Source organism: Rhipicephalus microplus, chromosome 3 (assembly GCF_043290135.1).
Source record: "Rhipicephalus microplus isolate Deutch F79 chromosome 3, USDA_Rmic, whole genome shotgun sequence".
In the NCBI taxonomy this organism is placed as follows: domain Eukaryota; kingdom Metazoa; phylum Arthropoda; class Arachnida; order Ixodida; family Ixodidae; genus Rhipicephalus; species Rhipicephalus microplus.
In genome coordinates, this window is record NC_134702.1 from 164,730,010 (window position 1) to 164,741,091 (window position 11,082).

At 42.6% G+C, this 11,082-nt stretch overlaps 1 protein-coding gene across 6 annotated transcripts in view; it reads left to right on the forward strand.

The window, feature by feature from the left end:
• Positions 1-11,082, forward strand: part of LOC142803999 (uncharacterized) — a 96,141-nt gene that overhangs the window by 4,579 nt on the left and 80,480 nt on the right. The window lies entirely within an intron of this gene.

The window sequence follows — 11,082 nt, forward strand, 5'->3', positions numbered from 1 at the left end:
ACTTCTGGACGTTGTCTTTAGTCAAAGTATTCTCTTGAACGACAGACGACACCCAATTGTTCATGAAGTCACAGATTTCGGTCATAATTATAGAACTGAAACCTGTAAGGAAGACTTCTGAATGTTATCTTTAGTCAAAGTATTCTCTAAAACGACAAACGACACCGAACTGTTCATGAAGTCACAGATATCAGTCATAATATTGGAACGGAACCCTGTATGGAAGACTTCTGGACGTTCTCTTTAGTCAAATTATTCTCTAAAATGACAAACCGCACCCAACTGTTCATAAAGTCAATGTTATCAGTCATAATATTGGAAGTGAACCCTGTATAGAAGGCTTTTGAACGTTGTCTGCAGCCGAAATGGCCTGCAGCCAAAATGAACGTTGTCTGCAGCCGAAACAACGCACACCCTACTCTTCATGATGTGACGGATTTAGGTCATGAGGCTGTAATTGTGCCCTGTTCAGAGGGCTTTGAATGATAAGCGTATTGGAAATATCTTGTCATGCAAGAAACCGCATCTGGCTCTTAATGATACAACAGATACTGTCATAAGAATGGAACCAAGCACTACGTAGAATGCCTCTGGGCATTTTTTGTAGTCAAAATATGCTCTAATGCAACTAACTGTACTTGAAGTTTTCATAATAAGACAGATATTGGCCATAGGGCTGCAACTGAACCTTGTAGGAAAGACTTCTGGATGTTGTCTGTAGTTAAAGTATTCTCTAAAACGACAAACCGCGTCTAACTCTTCATGAAGTCACAGATATCAGTCATAATACTGGAACTGAACCCTGCATGGAAAGCAGCCAAAATGTTCTCCAATGCAATAAATATACCCGACACATCACGATGCAACAGATATTAGCGACTAGATTGGAACCGAGCACAGCGTTGAACACTTTCGGATGGTATATTTATTTATTTTCAAATACAGCTGCTCACTGTGAGGCTACTGCAAAAGTGGCATACATATATACAAAATGAAAGAATATAAACAGTAATATCACATTAAGTGTGCCAAGGTAAACAAATATCACTACCCTTGAGTGCACCCCTGTAATAAATGAGAGAAATAGGACATTATTATAATACAAGTGCCTCCAAAAAGTCAGACACACTGGGATTAGGAATCAAACCAAGTAGATCAATCCAGTGTTTGATAACTTTATTTGAACGTGTTAGAGAACTCTACAAATGACTTCTAAGCTGGGTGGTGATTGCGGATCAGTGCTGTGTTGAAGACTTCAGCACTTTGCTGGTAGTTTAAATATCCTTTAACATCTACAAAATGCATCTGACACTTCTTGATGAGACAGACATTGGTTTTGAGATTACAGCCAAGCACTGTGGCTTTAGCATGTCATTAATTGTCAAAATACACTATAATGCAATAAAGCATGCCAAAAATTTTTGATGGGACAGATACTGATCAAAGGATTGCACCAGAGCACCGTACAGAAGTTTTGGCAAGTTTTCCAACAGAACTACACAGAATATGCTTAAGTGAATGCGTATATATAATCCAAGTTAATGCATATACTAAAAAACCGAACAGAAATGAAGGACTCCTTGGAAACACATACAAATATTCAATGTTCAGAACCATCGAATATATTGAGCTCATTACAGTCTGGAGGCAACTCTGAAAGGACTCACAAGTCACATGAGGTACTTTTTGCATTTCTTCTACACAAAGTGCAGTACCATACTAGTGTACCTTCATTCATTCTGTGCATACATGTGGTGATCTTCTCTTCCCACAATCGTGTCATCGAACAGCTGATTTCAAATCAGGTGCTTCTCACAAGGTTTTCAGTTATCTGTCCAGCTGTAAACAGATCGCGCGTTATGTTATAGTAAACTGTAAAATGACGGAGAAGCGCCATTGTATGCCTATAGCTATGAGTATCAGAATGAACTACAAATTAAGAATGTGTGTGTTAGAATGCCTCCAAACAACGTATGTGCTACTGAGCGTAGCACAGAAGCAGAAGAAGCGAGAAGTGAAATAGCAGGCAATACCAGCAGCACTTAATCATGCAACTTTCTTTTTCGATCACCACGGCGACGCACGCTCGAGTTTCTGTCTTGTACGTGAATGGAAATGAGACCGCTGACAGCCCAGTGTGTCAGCGTCGCTGGTACCCGACACGAAGTTGCATCTCACTGCTACCAACCAGCGCACGCTTATGATTAGCTTGGCAACACACAAAAACGATTAGCACCGAAGCCAACGAATGTTTCCGCGTCATACAATTCGCGAATACACTTATATAAGTACGTACGTTTTCACATCACGGAAATGTGTTGGCTAGTGCGAGGTTCGCTTTCAGCGATGATGAATATTGATGTTGAAAACAAACACAAACACAGTGCAGATAAAAACTCCTCCGTATGACCTACGCGATATTTCGGTCGTCATATATGGTGTCTATGTTGCGACGGAAACTACCGTAGAGTTTTTTTCAGCCGATGTGCCTCGCATGTGCTGGTTCATACGAACTAGATGGTAGAGGCCTGCGCTGGATGCAGATGACACCGATCTGAATTGCCTCCGCGGTAGGCGAGGGCTCACGCTCAAACCTTCGAACCTCCGAAGTATGTTCGCACTCGTTTTTAGCACAGAAAGTCACAGATGAAAGCACAAGAACACCGACATGCTCCTTTCGCTCGGCCGACGATCGCACAGGGGTCCGGCGCTAGCATAGCCGGCCGGCATTCGCTGGATTTGTCGGCGTCGCTCAAACTCGGCACGAAACCGCGTCACGCTGGTAGCACTCGCAGTCGTTCGTCGTTTCGTTGTCGTTCTAGATTACGAAGCGGTCATTCAGGAACGTTAGGAGTAGTTTTCATGCTTGCTTTCAGCACTCGGCTGTGCCTTTGAGGCGGCGGCCATTAGGCACAGCATTCGGAGTCATCGCGGCCTCTGGTTGGTTGGCGCGCGGCCTCTGGTTGGTTGGCGCCGCTGTACGCGTGGTGACGTAGCGTACGCGAGGCGAAATATCAAGCCCGGCTTGATCCCTCGCGCCTGCTCGCGTATTCCCCTCCGAAGCCGACGCCGAGAGGCGCATTTGACGCTTTTGACGCGTAGGCGCGAGCGAACGCGTGCCAGTGGTTGGCACTTAAGACCGGCGCCTGGCGTGGCAACGCCGGCGTGACGCGACTGAATGAACGCCGGCGAGCACGCGCATGGCGTCGCGTCGAAATGTACTGGTGGCTTGACTGCGGTATGCAGTAATGCTCTCACATGACACACATCTCATGATTATCATGCTCGCACCAGTCAGATACCTTCGTCAGCAATTGACGTCACGTAATACAAAATTTGGCATATTCGAAGCTAGCGAAATGGCCGCGAGCGCATCATGAGTATGGCATGTAGTCGTGTTCTTTCATGACAGGAATGTCATGATTATCATAGTTGGATGTGCCATTTACCTATGTCGTCTGTTTGCGTCACGTAATACCAAATTTGGTATAAGTGAAGCTAGCAAAACGGCCGCCAGCGCATCATGAGCGTGGCATGTAGTCATGTTGTTACGTGACACGCATCTCATGGTTATCATATTTGCACCAGTCACATGCCTTTGTCATCCAATCACGTACCGTAATACCAAATTTGGTATGTGTGACGCAAGCAAAACTGCCGCGAGCGCATCATGAGCGTGGCATGTAATCTCTTTTTTAGATGACACAGATGTCAAGATTTTTATGTTAGGGTCTGTCGCATGTGTTATTAATGTAATCATGCCATACCATACCAATTTTACACCATGCCATGTGAACGAAACCACCGCAAGAGGTGCAGGATTATGAAATGTGAATCATGACATTTATGACGTACATATCATGATAGTCACGTTATGACTAGTCAAATATGTTCTTCATGCAGTCATGTTATGCCATACCAAGTTCGGTATCGATACCAATATGAAAACGGCCAGGAGAGTTAAAAGTCGTAGGCGGCTATATAGATAGATAGATACGCTCAAACTCGCCGAAGTTCGCTAAGAAATGCTTCGCATTTAAGACATGTTGGATGCGCTTGTGAAACAGAAATCACACGAAAATGGACAACTTGGTGCAGTAACACAGGTGCAGAAGCTCCGCCCAAGTAGCTTTGGCTGTGCTGCCACAAAAAGTTGTCCGGCTTGATCCGCAAGTCGCGAGGACATGAACACATGGGCAACGCCGGCACATTAGTCATGCATCTCGTCGGAATTTAATGATGAAAATGTAAAGACGCGTACATTCTCTTATTGCGTTTCATTAGTTATATGAAGTTTTATTCATTTTTTCAAGCAACAAATTACATAACCGAACATGTCGTGTTAACTAATTTTCGTCATGTCGATTGCATTAATGGATGGATGAAAACTTTATTGTTCCACCAGATAAGAAGCGCCCTTCTAGTCTCCGTCTCCCATTATTAGTGACTGGGGCCGGAACCTCCGCGAATAGAAGCAGGCGAAGACGTTCTGACGCAGATGGCTTGTTGCTCCGAAGCACGGTGTCCGCAATGGGGCTTCGCAGGCCTCTATGGAATTTATATTTGATTTAGTGCCTGAGAAGCTATCACACTTTCATATGATGTGATCGAGGGCCCCTCTCACCCCGAAGGGCTTAAACCTATCGTTTTGTCTATAACCTTTCTAAGCATATCATGCCCGGACCTGGTTTACAAAATCACCAACTTGTAAGCACCGCCAAGCATGTGCTGTCGCAAGTTCTTCAGCCGTTTCCGTGTTGCGGCTTCTAATGGTGCAGCCGATACGGGGGCTCATTGGCCATCAACTACCAAGGGGACCGCCCCGCACGATTTGCCACTTGCCACCTCCACGTACGCAACTGACCTGGCGTTCATTCATCGAAAGCGCTTGATTATAGTTTGTGCTGTCTTTTCTCCTCTCTGCGTGGAATATAGAATGCATATTTTGAGAGAGAGAGAGAAAATAACTAGCTTTTCTTTGCACTCTTTCTGAATGTTTGATTTGCCTTGTGTTCCCCTACTTTTTTTCAAACCTACCATATCGAGGATAGCTCTGCCTGTGGCCATACGGCTTAGTTCATCGAGCTGTGAAATTCTGATAGCCTCCGCCATTTCATCGCATTATTGTGCAGTTCCAAAGAAAGAAGCTTCTCTGTGGAGCTGCTGATTGCTAAACCTAAGGCCCTTTTTATGCACATTCGAAGGCGTGGCATAAAACACATGGCTTATTACGCATGCTTGGGTTAGTTTGAGCGAGATTCTTTCTTTGAGGCCGCATCCTTTCAGCGCAACCCTTTTAATACTTCAAAGACTTGCGTGGTATATCTCTCAAGCTTCTTTATTTATTCATCATTATGTCCATTTTCTTGAATGAATAGTCCCAAGATTTTCCCCTTACTTTGATATCTAACTTGAAGCCATGCTAGCAACGGAGTGACTTGGGTTATAGACGAAGAGTTCCGATTTTGGCGGAGAGAATGAAAGACACCTACTGGCAGCATAGTTCACCATAGTGTCCACCGCCACCTGCAGGTACTCCTCAATAGTTGCATCGCTCCCCTAGTCAGCCCAGAAGGTGATGTGATCCGCATACATACTGCATTTCGGTCTGTCTATGTTTCTCAAAGCATAAGCGAGGCCCCGCATCGCCACAATAAATAGAAACGGAGAGATAACCCAGTCCAGTGGTGTATCCCTGCTACCTAAATGAATCGAAGGTGATTTCGGAACTTTAAGCAGGCATTCTTGATAACGTTTTGGCCCGCACACACTGGACGGGAGAATGGAACGCAAGGAGACAAACAAGCGCGCACTCACAACTCAGTTTATTCGAAAAAAATACACGAAATATATATACTGCGAGGTAGCTCAAGAGCGCATGTACGAATGAAAAGCAGAAGAAAAGACAATATCATGACACAAAGGTTTTTACATAAGTGGCACCTACAACGCGCAGCACAATGTAGACGTAAAATATGGTTGAAAAAGGTGAATTTCTTGTGTGTTGTTGCTCTTTATTTTGCTTTTAGTTCGTGGATGCGCTCTTGAGCTAACCTGGGATACATATTGTGTGTATTTATTTCACAAACTGAGTTGTGAGTTCGCGCTTGTTTGTCTCCTAGCTTTCCGTTCTGCCGTCCACTGTGTGCGCACTGAAATGTTACCAAGAATGTCGCCTAATCAACTCGCCTAACTTTCCATTTCATTACATAAAGCACGCAGTTGTGTCTGACGAAAAAATCACAGCATATCTAAAGGGTGAATGATTATGAGTAGAGCGAAGCTTCGAAATGGATTAGAGGCAAACCGCGAATCATCCGCTGGCCGCGTTCTTCCATCCGTCCATCTGTCTGTCTGTCTGTCTGTCTGTCTGTCTGTCTGTCTGTCTGTCTGTCTGTCTGTCTGTCTGTCTGTCCGTCCGTACGCCCGTCCACCTGTCTGTCTGTCTGTCTGTCTCTTTGCATTTGTCTGTCTGTCTTAGATGCATATTCTTCGATTTTTGATAACGTACAAGATGATGACTTTTCGCTCGCAACAAATGGCGCCGACAGAGCTGCCGACAATGGAACTTCTGGGAAAGGAGCTGTTTAATGCTGTCGTATTAAAACGCTAAGAACCCCAATATGCGAAAAAATTGATGAAGCAGATACGTTAACACCAATGCTAACCTTACGAAATGGTATACAAATAAGGCGTACCTCTCATAAGCAGCACATCTTGCAATAAAAGGGCCACAGAATGATTCAGGGATGATTTTGAAACTACAGAGAAAAAACGGTATCGGAAGTCGCCATGATTATAATGGTTCTTGGAGTTTAGCATCGCAAAACCACTGCGTGATTCTGAGAGACGCCGTACTGGAAACTCCTGAAATTTAGGCCACTTGGGGTTCTTTAGCGTCCACCTAATTCTAAGCATTTTCACGTCCCTCGAATATTTGGCCCCGCGGTCGGAATTCCACCACCCGACCTGTTGATGAGCAGCCAAGAACATTTGCCACTAGACCGCCAAGGTGGCTAAGTCCTCGCGCTGCGCGCAAGACGATCAAAGCAGTAGGTGGAAGGTGGGGCTGCTTGTGAGCACGAAATAAAAAAGTATCTAAACAAGACAACGCGGATTTTGGTCTTTTCTCTATATCTACATTCTTCACGAGAAGATTCAGCGATTTACAGAACTTCAGGGTGGGGATGAGGAAACGGCTTTGCAAACAATAGCCCGAATGGCTTTCCGCAGTTCGTCGGAGTCGAGGGCTCAAAACGCTGCGCTAAATGTAGTTGAGTAACATTTGTTATTACTTTTGTACCATCGTTTTGATTGTTGTCGCTTCAAATATAAGTTCTTAGACCGCCTGGAGTAGGTTACTCATCAGCCCAGCCAAACTTTCTTGCTTCACTTCGCGCATAATGAAATGGTCTGCCTTTTCCTCGGGAATGGGGGGTTGGGGTGGCGGAATATCTGGCTAATACATCCCGCGAAAATTTTAACGTCTTAATTTTGAATTTCCACCCTTGTGACGAAAAGATTTAGCCACGTCCTTTAAATGGGGGCTACACTTCGGATAACACTTTTAAAACCAGTTCGAAAATTACAGAACGATAATACATTGGGCTCCCTCGTTACTATGTCCTAACAGATTTGTTGAAACAAAAGCAGATTGCGTAGATTCTCGTACGAGTCCCCGTTATTATAGGCAAATATGTGCTGCGTTTAGAGCTTGCTTTCTGGATATTGAAAACTGGTCGCTGCAAACGTTCGCGGTTCCATGGTCTGATGTAAAACGTGTGTTGTGGGTGACACATGGCCATATTAGTTACTGCTGACTTTGTCATCGTGGTTGATGCATCATTTAGAGCAGTCCGTACTCTGGCTGTAGTCCTTGTAGCCTGTTTCAGTTTCAGTTTTTTTTTTGTTACAAAGCATCGATTACATAAAACTTGTGTACAGATGCGGGTCCCAGAGTATAAATACTGAAAACCGGACTCTCAGTTGAAAAGTAAAACAAAAGTGCTTTGAAAAAAGTTGGTAGCGATTAGCAGGTAATAATAGAAACTCATACATGGCAAAGCAAGAAGCAACATGCTGGAACAGGTAAAAAATGAAATGAAACAATAAAGTGAAAGGCACTTTGTGGAAAATGATATAAAAAGAAATGCTAAGGTAAGTTAGATATGACACACAGAAGCAATACAGAATAGAAAATGTGCACCAAAAATGGACAGAAAAAATGAAAAGTTCACACGGAAAACAGAAATAAGTACATAAAATAAATGAAGGTAAGTGAAAAAAAAACTATATACCATAACTAAGGTAAGCAATCGGGATTTGAAATGAAAGATTTTATTGATGTTTTGAAAGGCGCAAATGAAGGCCAAGAAATAAATTCAAACGCCAAACTATTCCAAAGATGAATGGTAGAGAATTTCGATGTTTTTTTTACTGTAGTAAATGACAATGAGTTATAGCAAGTAATTGTGATTAGAAGTGAACCTGGTGGCGCAAGTATTCTTGAGCGAGCTACATTCAATATATTAAAATGAAAGCTGAGAATTGAGTAACTTATAAAACATTATACTCATGGTATACTGCAATAACTTGTTAACAGATACAATTTTCTGCTCATTAAGCAGGTTAAAAGCACCCGAACGCGAAAAACTGTAAGTTTTGATGCGTATGGCTTGATTTTGTATATGTTCAATAAAATGAAAATAACATTTATAGGTGTTACCCCAAGCGATTAAGCCATAGTTCATATGCGAATGAATAAACGCAAAGTACAGTCAAAGCAATGCAGGAGGCAAAATTATTGGCATGCCTCGATAAGTGAGCGGATACCAAAGGCCGGCTTCTTTTTAACATAATTGATGTGAATATGAAACTTCAAATGGCTGTTCAATGTCACACCTAGAAATACCGCAGAGTAAATCATAGGAATAGAATTTTCTAATGATAAGGAAGGAAAGTTTAAAGGCTTTTGGTGCGGGTCTAAAAACAAATATTTAGTTTTACATGAATCAATAAGTAGTTCATTATTGTTACACTATTTAAGTAGGTGGTCAAGTGCCATATTTAGCTTATTTAGTAATGAAATCATATATTAGTCACGTACTGATAAAGTTGTATTGTCTGCGTACAATACATAGTGGCATAAATTATTGACGTCTGGCAAGTCAATAATATAAAGAGTAAAAATCAAAGGCCCCGAAATTGAACCTTGAGGCACTCTTTGGTTAGTAATTTTAGGAAAAGAAAATGTTTAACGTACGTATATCACAAACTTTCGGTCCGTTAGATAATGCTTTAAAAACGTTAGAGCAGGGCCTGTGATCCCTTAGGCTTCTAATTTACGATACAAAATGGCGTGATTGATGTTGTAAAAGGCTTTAGGGAGGTCGAAGAAGATGGAACCGATGAAGCTTATTCCCATCAAGACTGTTTGAAATATATAGCTATATATAGCTGAAATATATAGCCGAAAATTTTTTATGGGGTTGATGTTCTCTTCACCACTTGGACTAAGCTCATGGCTTATCGGGCGTGTCCTTGTGAAATTAAAACGCAGCGGATAAAAATTGAGCGCTTCATTGACGAAACATGTGCCCAGTAAAAAAGAAACACTCTGAGTTTATGAAATGGGGTCAGTACGAACGTCGGTTGTCAGTAGTCTGATCAGCAGTAAAGCGCGTTAGCATTCGGACATGCAATATTGAAGGCTCAAGCATTATCGGCCTTGTCTGCATTGGTGCCAAGATAAACAATTGGGCTCGTTCATAGCGATACCTTTTTAGCATACCTAATATATTATGAAAGTTCTAACACACTCGGCCGTGGTTTGCGCAAGGTAGTTGTAACTCTTGTAACCAGCCGGGTATCTAAACATAAAAAAAGCACGCGTAGGACTATATCAATCGTTACCAAGGGTTCTGGCTCTCACCACTCTTCGTGAATTCTTGCAGTATGTTTGTTTTCAACTCTGATTACTGCATAACAAGCTTTTTGCATAAGGCAGCAAAGGCTAGTGTTTATCACAACGCTTCAATTTTTACAGAAGGCGTACATGTGCTTCTCAGTGTCCTGTCAAAACTTCCGCCTACTAACCACGTTCGAGGTTGCAATCACCGTCTACAAAATTAAACGTTTTCAATCATACATTTATAGTCGCCTAATTATAGCTAGATCTCAAATTGAATGAGAGTACCTGACAGCAAGACCTCCAACTCTACACGAACGAGTGTTCGTCCGTGTTTCTCCTATCTTTGTTTTCTTTGTGTGCGAGCATAGTTACACCTTCCGAATACAGCGGGATGTCTGTGCATGGTAAAAAAAAAACAAATTTTCAGACTTTTGGGGGCCCTCAATTATGGCGTTTTTCATCAACATATCGTGGTTTCGGTAGTAAAACCACATATTCCGAGTGCCCTTTGGAAGATTACAAGGACTGTTTCTAGAAAGTGGTTCGTGTGCCTCAAACTCTCGATGTTTCATAACTTCTTTTATTTAGGCACGAGTTTGGAGTTTAATAATAAAGCGCTAGATAGATTATCCACCTTTTACCTTTGCTGGTGTCATTATGATAGAAATACAATGACTTGCGCTCTTTTCAACTGTGCGTGGAGAGGTAGTAAGGTTTGTGCCTTTCTTTCTCCTAATGCCCGAGGTACTTAGTTCAAGGTAAGTCAGCTGTAGCACAATTTACATGGACGTATATGTGGGGTTTGACGTCCCAATACCACCATATGAATATGAGAGATGCCGTAGTGGAGAGCATCGAAAATTTCTATCATCTGTAGTTCTTAAAAGTGCACCCAAATAAGAGCAAAGTGGCCTACAGCATTTTCACCTTCATTGAAAATGCAACCAGCACAGTCGGGATTTGGTTCCGCGACCAGCGGGTCATCAGCCGAGTACGTTAGCCACTACACCTCCGCGGTGGTGCTGCAGCACACGGTCGGCTATTTTAGGGTGGAAAGAACGTGAATATAATATATATTAATACGGACGGAGGATATACTGTTCTTCTTCGTACGTGTGAACGTAGAAATATTTAGAAGCAACTCCTGAACGAAATACGAGATAGAACGCAAG